The following is a 12,506-nucleotide window of genomic DNA, read 5'->3' on the forward strand; positions in this document are numbered from 1 at the left end:
AGATTGGGCACTCTGAGGCTTATGACATGGAGCTAACTTTTCAGGTATGCATCAACAGTAGAGTTAATATACTTGTAGCAATCCATGTCAACGCAGGGTGGGAACATCTGCAATACGTACCCAAGATATATTGTAAGTTTGATGACATCTCAAGCCCTGCGAAGTGTCCAGATAAAGCAATCACAAAAATAACATTCCTGATCCAGAAAGCCTTAAAAGACAGATCACCTGTGCTCATGCTAATGAGGGGAACTTTAGACACCAAGGACATGACATCCACCCTGCGTAGCCTGAAAAACTTGATTCCAGAAGGGTGGCAGCTGCAAACACCGACTCATGACACTAGGCAGCTGCTTATTTGGGCTGGTGGGAATAGGTCCTAGGGGGAGTAGATCTGGGAAACCAGAATCTACTTAGGAAAACAATGTAACCAGACAAATTAGGCATAGCAAACAACACAGGTAAGTAGGAGTCAGTATTATGAATTGCCCAGTGCAATTTCGAAAATACATGCATGTGCTGTACCATCGCTAGGCTCATTCACTTTTATAGTTATCAAAGACAAGGGTCCTTAGCTTACATATTTTGCAAGGAAAAAGATAAAATATAGACCATGATAGGCAACTATATGTGTCACTGTCCAGCCGGACAGGATATTTTATTTTCAAAAAATAATAATAAGACTTGTAGTTCAGAGATAATTCAACAGGCACAATCCTGTACCAAGGCAATTCAGAGAACATACAAGGTGTTCGAAAGTTTTAAAGCAGGCAAAAAAAGAGAAATGAGCAAAATTGGCCACTTTTAAATCAGTGTTCAATTGAAGTAGTGCCAAAGAAGGCACCAGACACAACAGAGTTTAACATAATAGTTTGGTTGTGAAGGTGCTTTACAAAAGTCGACGTTTCGATCCCCTATGCTCAATTGTTTGGGATCATCATCAGGACTGACATATTATACAGCTTTTGCCTGACAATTTAACATACAAGAAATTTTACCGCCTGTAAGAAGGGGAGAAAAAGAAAGAGGTAGGTAGCTTTAGAAAGTTATGTACTCAACCTAGAAAGCAAGAAAAGAAAATTGCTCCTGAATGTCCGAGTGTTTCAGAGGACCATTACACTTATTCGGATTCGACTTAATTGTGCCTAATATATTGTGTTCCACTCGTGAGGGGCCGGTCGGAGTGAGTGTGACTTATGTGACTGTGTAGAGAGTCACTCTCCTGGCTATATACAATTTGGAAAATTACTATTTCTCTAACCATTCAGCCTTTGTGGATCAACAATTATTTGTCCCCTCGGTGGAGAATCACTCTCCTGGCTATGAACACATTTGGGAAAATTACTGTTTCATTACACATTGGGCCTTTGTTGATCACCCATTATTTGTCCCCTTGGTGGAGAATCACTCTCCTAGCTATGAACACATAGCCACTTAGCCAGCGCCGCGCTCTGAACTCGTGCCTCCGCTCCCGCACGGGGCTCTCCTTGACCATCCCCCCCTTTCCATTTCAGGTCGGCACAAACACCACCTGTCTGAATAGGGTCTAATTAACCCCTTTCAGGGTAAGTCATTCATTTTGTACAAACCCGCGTTTGCAACCCGATGCATGCTAGCCGCGTCACATAACGGGTGTAGGTGCATGTTAAGGAATACTATTTAAATCTGTTTTCTAAACCAGACATAAGCTTATAGCATAAACGTAAACAGGCCCGTTTTTGTTTTCATTGTACTACCAAGGGGACAAATAATGGATAATCCCTAAAGATCTAATGAGTAGAAATAGTAATTTTTCAAAATGTGTTCATAGCTAGGAGAGTGATTCTCCACCGAGGGGACAAATAATTGTTGATCCACAAAGGCTGAATGGTTAGAGAAATAGTAATTTTCCAAATTGTATATAGCCAGGAGAGTGATTCTCTACACAGTCACATAAGTCACACTCACTCCGACCGGCCCCTCACGAGTGGAACACAATATATTAGGCACAATTAAGTCGAATCCGAATAAGTGTAATGGTCCTCTGAAACACTCGGACATTCAGGAGCAATTTTCTTTTCTTGCTTTCTAGGTTGAGTACATAACTTTCTAAAGCTACCTACCTCTTTCTTTTTCTCCCCTTCTTACAGGCGGTAAAATTTCTTGTATGTTAAATTGTCAGGCAAAAGCTGTATAATATGTCAGTCCTGATGATGATCCCAAACAATTGAGCATAGGGGATCGAAACGTCGACTTTTGTAAAGCACCTTCACAACCAAACTATTATGTTAAACTCTGTTGTGTCTGGTGCCTTCTTTGGCACTACTTCAATTGAACACTGATTTAAAAAAGTGGCCAATTTTGCTCATTTCTCTTTTTTTGCCTGCTTTAAAACTTTCGAACACCTTGTATGTTCTCTGAATTGCCTTGGTACAGGATTGTGCCTGTTGAATTATCTCTGAACTACAAGTCTTATTATTATTTTTTGAAAATAAAATATCCTGTCCGGCTGGACAGTGACACATATAGTTGCCTATCATGGTCTATATTTTATCTTTTTCCTTGCAAAATATGTAAGCTAAGGACCCTTGTCTTTGATAACAGTAACTACCCACGGTCCTCAGCAAACTAGTTGGGTTCCCTTGTGTTAATCAATAAATCATTCACTTTTATAGGCATTGTTTCTCAATCTTTTCCCTTCTAGATTTATACCACTCTCTTGACCCTCTGATGGATCTTGTTTAGTGCAGAGAGGGGTTGGATAAAAGGGGTCCCAGCAGTCATCCAATGAGCAACAGGAATTGGATAACTATAAACTAGAAATCAGACTCATATAAATACCCTTAATTCAATACTATATATATAAAAAATTATCACTGCAAGCCCAGCTCTCCTAAAGAAACATAGGTTAGCCAGATTCATACACGCTATGGGCCCGAGTATGATACGGTTTGGTTATCATTCAACTGAATCAGTTTGTAAATGGTTTCCGACCGACTCGGATCAGGAGAGTCCAACTGACTGATTATGATGCATCTGGATGCTTCCAGATACGATTCGGTCGGACTCCCATTGACTTCAATGGGAGCCTATGTTCCGCCCAAATGCATAGGCTCCCATTGAAGAAAGGGGTGGCTGGGGAAAATCGGGCACCCCCTGGTGCCTGCCCCACTGTGCATGGCTGGAAAGGGGGAACAATGGGTACCCCCATGGGCCTGATTGGGAAGGCTCTCGGTGCATGGGGGCCCGCAACAGGCACCCAAATTCTGATTCAGACTGCTGATTTGAGTCAGACTGCATGTTTCGGAAAGGTTGTCCGAATCCAGCATCGTAATCAGTCGTTCAGAAACCCGGCTCATAGAGACATACGAGTCTGCTCCGTACGGCTCGGTCATGCTGAATGCCATTGGAATTAGGATAATCCTAATGCCTAACTCGCATAGTAATCGATCGGTCGGAAACCTTACCGATTCGGACGGAAGGACACGTTCTTGATCCGATTCAGACGAAGCAAATGCCTTGAGGAGGCCTTCCAAACTGCATTGGAATCGGCCCCTAAGATTTCAGTCAAAGCTATGCAGAGTAACAGCTTTAATATTTGATGTTCTGAAATTTCTTTAATATGATCTCCTCTGGTGATTAGTACCAAATTAGAAATTCACGTTCAATTAGGGAGACAATCATAATAGCTAAAGCGTTATAATAATTCAATTTAGTCTATCAAAATGTTATGGTAAACACTTGCATCAATAAATCAGATATAAAGGCAGTTTAGTCAGTTTATAATAAGGCATAAAAATAAGATACCAAAGCTCAAGAGTTCAGGACGGGACATGAAACATCTCAGTTCAAGCAGTCTCCAAGAAAGGAAGAGACCACTCAGCGCACACATCGCATGCATCAGTTCGTACAGGAAGCCAGGTGAATCTGAATCGGGTAAGTCAAGGTTGCCAAGGAAAGTTCCACAAAGAATCTGTCACCATTAAGAATAATCAGCTAGCGAAATCCACAGCATTAGTTCCCCCACTCTGTTAAATCAAGCAATATTATATTCTTGGAGTTCCGGGAGTGACACCTCCTGAAATCACCTAATCTGGTCAGACCACTTAGTCCATTGGTCAGTTCATGTAGGATGCGTGTCTGGTGACACAATGAACACACAAAATACAGAGAAATAGCTGGGGCAATTCGGCAGTACTTACGAAATCCAGAGTGTGTATCGTTAGAACAAAGCTCCTTTGGCAAAAACACATAGGCGAGATCAAGAGGACATTTTTCCAGGCAGCTGGTTAGAATTGTAACAAGCATTGTAGCAAATAAATTGTATGGTACATGAGAACTCCGAGAAAGAAAACACAGTTTTATACTACTTTGTTATATTGAGGAATTTTCTCACGAGCTGTAGATTCAGGAAGTCAAGAAACTTCATGTTACAGTCAAGCCCACACCAAATCAACCTAATTTAACGAAGAATATATAGAATTCTTTCAGCGTACATTGATAGGATATATAAGGATGCCACAATTCTACTTTGACTTTGATGCACTTTAAATCATTAAAAAAAAAAAGTATAACAGGCTTCTATTTTTTTAAATGCACTAACTTGTAAATACATTTAAAGTATCAAGGAATTTAGGGGCATATAATGTTAGATGTGAAGGACATCTAACCTGAGCTTCAATTGGAATACCATAGAGCATATTTTCAAGCCCATTATCGCGGTTTTAGCAGCAGTTTTCTGCAGCTAAAGCGTCGATAATTTTATCGCTTGTCTTGATAATATGCCACTTAAATCGTTATGAGTGCACTTCATTAGCACTTGTATGAAATGAAAGTTTCGTGAAAGCATCATTAACTAGGAGCGTGTGACACCGACTTTCCTTTTTGTCATTTTGGTGCACCCATTTACAGATAATGGATACATTTATATTGAATTCTTCATTGTATCAGGTTAAATCATGATGATTAAGTAGTTTTCATTACTTTTACACACATATGAAGGGTTTTATATGATTAGTGATAAACTCCATAATGTGAGAGTTTACCATTTACACATTTTCTAGCACATATTAATAGAATATAGTTCATTTCTTTAATATATCACAATCTATGTTATTTATATGAATGCTTTCATCTAAACTAATTTTTTCCTGCATGCTTTCACGATGAAGTAACTAAAATTATTTTCTATAATGTGTAACACATTTTTTATTTTCTCTCAGAAAGTGTCATAATTGGTTCTCTCAAGTCTCTAAAGTATAAAGGTAATTTCCTCTCTAACACATGTTACATACAAATCAGGTCTAATGATATGATAAAGATGAAAAACAATAGCTTTTAAAGTGTGTATGTTCAAGGCTTAGGGCTTAGAGAACTAACATTATTAAACAGTGTTTGATTAATATAGAGTGCAAGATCACACATCATTGTAGTAAATTAGTCACATAAATAACAGAAATGACACAGAGAGGAATCTTCAATTCTGCTGTCCAGCAAGTTCTGTGTAAGTGATTAACATTGCAAGGTTATTAGGAAATGAATGGAATAGATTTAAAAGGAAGATGGAAGCAAAGCTGAATATATGTGCTTACTTTTTGGATATGTCTCTGACTGAGACATTGCTAGTTCCCTACAGTGCATATGCCTGTCATGTGCTCCTTTTTCGCCAAAGGGAGTGTGACACATTTTACTCCTGGGGCTACTGAAGTCTAGCGGGTGCCCCTTTCCCCAAATGGGGAGTTTCACAACAGGAACAGAGGATTGGCAGCTTGCAATCGAGAAGTCTACTTCTAGGCTAGGAGCACTTGCTGCTGCAGAATATAAGCACAATCTGTGCCGTCTAAATTGACTGACAGAAATATACATTTGTTAATATCAGCTGTTGGTTAAAATGCACTGCTGCTTGCATTATTCCCTATGGATTGTTTTGAAAGCAGATTAATGCCTATAAATGTCCTTCAAGTCGTCATGCATCTTTGTCTATGGAATGAGGTTAGTGGAATGCAATGGTTTTGCCGGCGGGGAATAATTTACTATTCACTCTGCTGCTATGCCTTTATAAAGAGACTGGAGGCTTGCTCCTGTAATTAGCCAGAAAATCATCAGAGTTGGCAACCAAACTTATTTACCCCTTGATGGGTAACATGTGATGTAAGTGTTGTAATGTCATCATCAGGTCATCGGTCATGTAATGTGATGTAATCATTATGCTAATTATTTTGCAACCTGAACATTCCTACCTCTTTAAAGCCACAGCATGTTTACAAGTATGTTGTCACAGACATGGCCTGCAATATCCTGTGATTGTCAGATGGGTGAATTAAGATTTTTTTTAACCTAGGGATGACCTATGACCTATTGGTAGTTTGGTAGTTGATTGAAGGGTGTAGGTGTGTGTGGTGTTTGGTGGATGCATTATGAGGTACATCCAGTAGGGCTTCACTGAGACAAGCGCACAGTACTACTACTAGATGTGTATTGTATTTGTCTTCCATTTTTCTGGTGATATACAAATACAGAGGTCGGGGTCGGCCGGGCCAGACCTTGCCTGGTTTCAAGCGATATCACCCATCCCATAGCTGACCTCAAGTCACCACAATATTTTCTGCTATTACAGAGTGCCATTGAAGGCAGATGGCTGTAATGCTGACTTGAATGTGGCACAGCCTTGCTATGATGCCAAAGTGAGTTTATGATCTATTAGTGACACTGAAAGAAGATAATGACAGGAGAGATGTTGTTGCCTGCTCCCTAATGATGCTCTAAAACTGGAGCCCGGTGAGCTATGTGACCATTTTAATACGGGAAGCAAGAAGACAAACTATGAAGGCAGCTAGAAGAGGTAAATAAAAGACAGGGGTGAAAGAAGGTGAAAAAGTGAGCAGGAATAAGGCGAGGACATAGGAGGGAACAAAGATGAGATAGGCAGTGCTTATTTGTAATTGTAATTGCATTTATATAGTGCTTACTACCCCTGACGAGGCATCCAAGCACTTTTTCGGCGAGTAGAACGCTACTCCGGGGCCCATAGTGGATTAGTGTTGAATTAGTATAGTGAAACATGCAAGTACATTTTAAGTGGTGGATAGGTTAGTCAGTTAATTGGATTTGGAATGATAGCAGAAGGATAGAGGAGGACAAAGGTTTGTATTTATATAGCACTTGTTGAAGCACGCTATTCAGGAAGCCTACAGAGGATTAGTGGTGAGTTAATATGGTGAAATATGAAGTAATTTCAGTGGTGGATATTAGTCAGTTACTTGGAGTGAGAAGGTTAGCTGAAGGATAAAAGGGGAAGAAAGATTTGCATTCATATAGCACTTGTTACCCCTGATGGGTGTTGAAGCGCTTTTCCGGCAAGTAGCACGCCACTCAGGAACCCATAAAGGATTACTGTTGAAAATTAGTATAGTAAAAAAATATGAAGTAATTTGAGTAGTGGATATGTTATTCAGTTATTTGGGTAGTATATTAGTATAGTTTAATATGGAATATGAGAAGTGAACATGTTAGTCTCTTAATTTCGATTGAAAAGGATAGTGGAGGGATAAAAGAGTGAAGGATTTAAAAATATATATATTTTTTTAGATCCTAGCAGTAGGGGGAGGCTTTTGGGTGAGTAAAAAGGAATTTTGGGGGGAGAACTCAGAGGGAAGAGTTTAGAAAGGTTTGTTTTAGGGGATCAGTATAGTAAAAGAGGTGTCAGATGATGCAAGGAGGGGTAGAGTAGGAGAGGGTCTAGAAAGGGTTATTTTGGCAATCATAGTAGTGGTATGCGGTTTGGGATAAATGAGAGAGTGGGTGTAGAGGATATATTGATAGATGTATAGGATGGGAGATAGGGTAGTGCATTGGAAGGAGTAGTAGAAGAAGTTTGAGATGAGTCAGAAGGTTGGGCTAGAAGATATATTGAGCGCAGAATAGGCTGAGAAATAGGGTAGTGTATTGGAAATGCTAAATTAGAAGAAAGTGATAAATATATACATCCATAATTACATTGAAAGTATATAGACACATAAAGGAGGTAAGTATATGTAGATTACATATATTGATAGAGGCACAGGATGATAAATAGGGTAGTGCATTGGATATGCTTTTTCAGGAGAAAAGTAACAGACACACAGATCCAAGTACATGGAAGGTACATAGATGCACAATGGAAGTATGTACATGTAGACCAAAGATGATTTTTATTTATTTATTATTATTTTTTTCTCTCAACAACAAAAGGTGATCTGTTAGGTGTAATTACAGCAGGGAGCGTGTGTCTGAATGGGATGTAGTTATGTATGGTGTTGATTGGCGTTGTGTTAGTGATGAGTATATTGGTTAGTGGTATAGGAAAGAGTTGTGTACTGTTTGTAGGTGATGGTGGATATGTGTGGTAGTTGGGATAGTAGGGTGTGTAGATGTGGTTTGGTTGGGTTTGTAGTGCATGCTGGTACATTAATCTGTGCATAGTGTTGTGCGTGGTGTACATTTGGTGTGAGTGTGTTGCTCTGTTTGTGGATGTGGATGGTGTGGGCTGGGTATTTCTAAATGAGAAAAAGGGCAGCATTTCTGGCCCTAGTCCGACCAGTCTCGAACAGACTCAAACAGGCAGCAGCCCTTGTCCTATCGGCCCTTAACAGGCACAAACAGGCAGCAGCCAGTGGTTGTCGGTGGGGTGCAATGGCACTCATTTTTCGGGACTGGCACTTTTTTTTCTTCATCAGCTATTAACCATGAGCAAAATTGAGAAAACCACACAATAATGAAAGAAGGAAGAGAAAGTACTGGTGATAGGCAAAAGGATAAGGCAAGAAGCAGTGTGACAAAGGAAGTGGCATAAATCGGAGGGCTGCGGACAGTTTGAGCTAGAGTTGAGAAAAATGAGAACGAGAAACATAGAAGGCTAATAAATGATTCAGGGTGTTCCCATAGGTTAAACAGAGGGAAACCAAGAAGAATAAGAGTGGGGAGCAAAAGTATTTAATAGCAATGGAGAAGGAGGAAGAGAGGTCTGACTGGAGAGGATAAGAGAGGGCAGAAGAGGAGAAACACAGTATTCATTACTGAGGAGTGAGTGTGAGAGAGAGTCAGGGCTGATGACAGTTTAATTCAAAATGATATGCATTTATTTTCATATTGCATCTCAGGCTGTGTACCTAGATTCTTGAACAAATCATCCATCTAAATGGGATGACATATTCACCATTTCAATGCCGCCCATTGATGGCATCAGACTGGAAATCAGGGATCCTATTTATGCATCATGCGGATTCATACCCGAAGAAAGAATGCGGCTGGTTCAGATAGATTCCCCAGATGTGAATCTATCCCTGTAACATGCAGTGCCTACCAGGTTTTTGCTGTCACCCAACATCCTCAGTCTACATATGGTAATCCCTGAGGTCCTATTGACTGATAGGGACATAAGAATGCCTCCAAAACAGATAAAAAACAATAAATACGATTCACTACTCCCCACAATATCAGCTAAAAAAAGACCTGTCTACCACCAATTAAAGCCTCTTTTTTTAACTTCAAAACTCAAATTGAACCTATCCAAGACAGAGATAGCCCTAGTTGACAATGGCAGAAAACAACATCAGATTCAAAGATACTTGAATGGAGTTAACCTATATGACTAGCCCAAAACAAATCCCTTGGCTTTCCAATCATGGCTTCATAATTTAAATTATTGACCAAGCCATGAGTGCCTGCCCCCAACTTTCTATATTTCTCAGTATGAAACCATTCTTAACATAAGCAGAAATCAGGACAGCAGGTCAAGCCCTGGTTTACTCCGAATTTGAATAACACCACAGTTTACGTCATTGCAGGACTTTTTTTCCTAAATCGGTTTTAGTTTGCTTGGTTCGGAGAGGTCCTGTCTTGCTGGTTCAGACAGGACTGTTCCTATTAGAACAGTACCAATATTGATTTGCATATGACTGATCTACTCTGAAGTAGCATTGTGGGCAAAAAACATGATGGTTTTGATGCTACCCCCAAAGCTTGCTAAATGGTTAGACTATTTTGAAGCATTCCTTCAATCACTTTTTGTGTGTTTGATTTAATGCTCCTAATGGGTTGGCATTTCTAGAGTTGCATTTGCTTTGAGAATGGTAAGACTTGCAGGGAGTGTCAGCCAAGGAAGACCGCAAGTGGATGCTTTGAGAAGAAAGATGTGAAACACAGGGGCATCTGCATATGTTTGAAAGACACCATTATTTTTAAGAAGTTGTCTCCAGTCCTAGATGGTTGTCTTCCCTGTACTTGTTGTTAGAAGTTCCCAAACCAGGGTGGAGCTGCAGTATTTCTTATGATGCCATCTCCTGCTCTGACTATAAAACATGAGACTTGGTCCTGTGATGGATGCATCATATCACATTTGTTTTGCTGTTTTTCACTGTGCATACTGTCCGCTTGTTAACCAATTTTACCCTGATATTTGTTTCAATTTTCAGTTTGATTTCTGCATGGGATTCAACTTCTAGAAAACCTATGCCGGGGTCCTGCTGAACCTTGTTCTAGGGTGGTTTTGATGTATTGTAATGAAGAACCGGATTAACCCACTTACTGGGTCTTGGCGGCGGTTGGTCTTGGCGGCGATTGGTCTGGGCGGCGGGGGAACCGCCAAGGCCTTCCATACCCTTCATACGTAGTAAAAGGAGACACAGGAGCCTTCATCTACAGGAGGAACCCAGATTTATTCAAATAGCCCGGGCTATGGAAAAGATTCCCAAGCTTGTCAGAAACAAGACAGAGGAGGCTGCTGCTTTACTCCGCAGTTTACAAGACTTTTATACTTTTTGATCTCAGTCTTTTGGCTGTTAGTTCATTGTTCAATCAGGGCAGTACCAGATCCAGACAACGTTTGTAGATGGTGACCTGGTCAAGGCTTGGTACACAAATCATTGTTCACTTCGCTTGATCAAGGCTCAGTCTTTCAGGTCATTGTTTAATCACCTTGATCAAAGCCTGGTCTTTCAGGTCATTGTTTAATCACCCTGATTAAGGCCCAGCAGTCAGACCATTGTCCAGATAACCTGATCACGGTTTCAAGGATGTTTACCAGGCTGGGAGCAGGAAATGGAAAAAAATCATTTACACAGGGTGTGAGTGTCTCATGGCTTTTGTTGAACTGCAAGATCAGGGGGGGTGTGGGTGTGCGACAGTTCCTGGGCAGAAATGCAGGCTGCAAGATGGCTGTTGTCGTGTTAGTTAGATTTTCCTCAGGCATCAGCAGAAACGACCAGGTGGGTCGTGTGGAAGTGTTTGACACGAGATGGCAATGACAAAGCAATGGAGTCTCGGTGCAAATGATGCCGATCAGAAGAACACTTTTCCTCAGACCCTCCTTTTGCCATTGAGTGGCAAATACTTTAAGAAATGTCAATGTTCATTAGGCCATCGGTTTCTTATTGGAGCATCATCATCATATTGGTGTTGTGAATGTTAGAGGGTGGAGGCTTGACGGTCTGGACACACATTGTACAGAGCACTGGCAGACACTGAAAGCACAAACAGCAGGAGACCAGGACAGTTACTCCCAAGGCAAGGAAGATGAGGATCCTCCACCCCCACTGGGAAAGGAGGCCCCAGATTCAGCCTGTGAGGGACCAGTTGCCTTCATCCAGATGAATTTCAGAAGAAAGGCGAGGCAGACATTGGATGGCATTGTACACTGTAGGTGCGTTGTCTGGGATGTACACGCAGCAGCTGGAGGCGATCAATTTACACACACCACCACGATCAGCAAGGATGACATCTAGGACCATTTTGTTTTGGAGCGTTATGAGGCGGTCCGCCTGCAGCTCTGCAGTGATGTTGAAGAGGGCACCAGCTGTTACTGTGATGGTGGCTTCAAGGACCCTGTTCAGTCCTCGTACAGCCCAACTGTTGGCCATAGGCCCCGGAAAGGAAGGAAATCTTTATAGAAGTCCCCAGTTTCCTGGCCTGCTGTTTCATCGGCTGATATGACGCCCCTATGTGAGCGGCGCAGAGAGCCCTTCATTGACAGGTGATAACCTCCATGGGTAGAATACGTTGGTGGAAGGAGGAAGGCCAGATAGCAGGTACAAGACCAGTTACGGGGGAGCCAGGTGTAGACGGCAGTGCCACAGATGAAATAGGTGTTGGGGGATGCCACCAGCTACCGAGGAGATGTGGAGTTTAAAGCTTTTGTGATATCACACGTTCTGGTACCAACTTTCTTAGTCCCTCGGCAATGAATGCAGACACGGCCTTGCAAAGTTATGACATTCACAGTGTCTCGTTCATAAGGCAGTATCTTTCTTGTGCGGAATCAGGAAAATGTTCGTCGATTAGTTGAGTTGAATACTACCACCTCACCAAGTTCATCTGGTGATAGTAGCGTTGTGGATGAGCTGGTTGGGCAAAAAGGAGCATTGACTTGGCCAGACCTGTTCTGCCAGAAATCATCCCGAAATGTTCCAAGGGGAGAATTGTCATTACCATTGACAGTGTAGGCCTCCTGTATCAACATCCACCATCCACCATGCAAGACAAGACCCAGAGAT

Source organism: Lissotriton helveticus, chromosome 3_1 (genome assembly GCF_964261635.1).
Source record: "Lissotriton helveticus chromosome 3_1, aLisHel1.1, whole genome shotgun sequence".
NCBI classification, from domain to species: domain Eukaryota; kingdom Metazoa; phylum Chordata; class Amphibia; order Caudata; family Salamandridae; genus Lissotriton; species Lissotriton helveticus.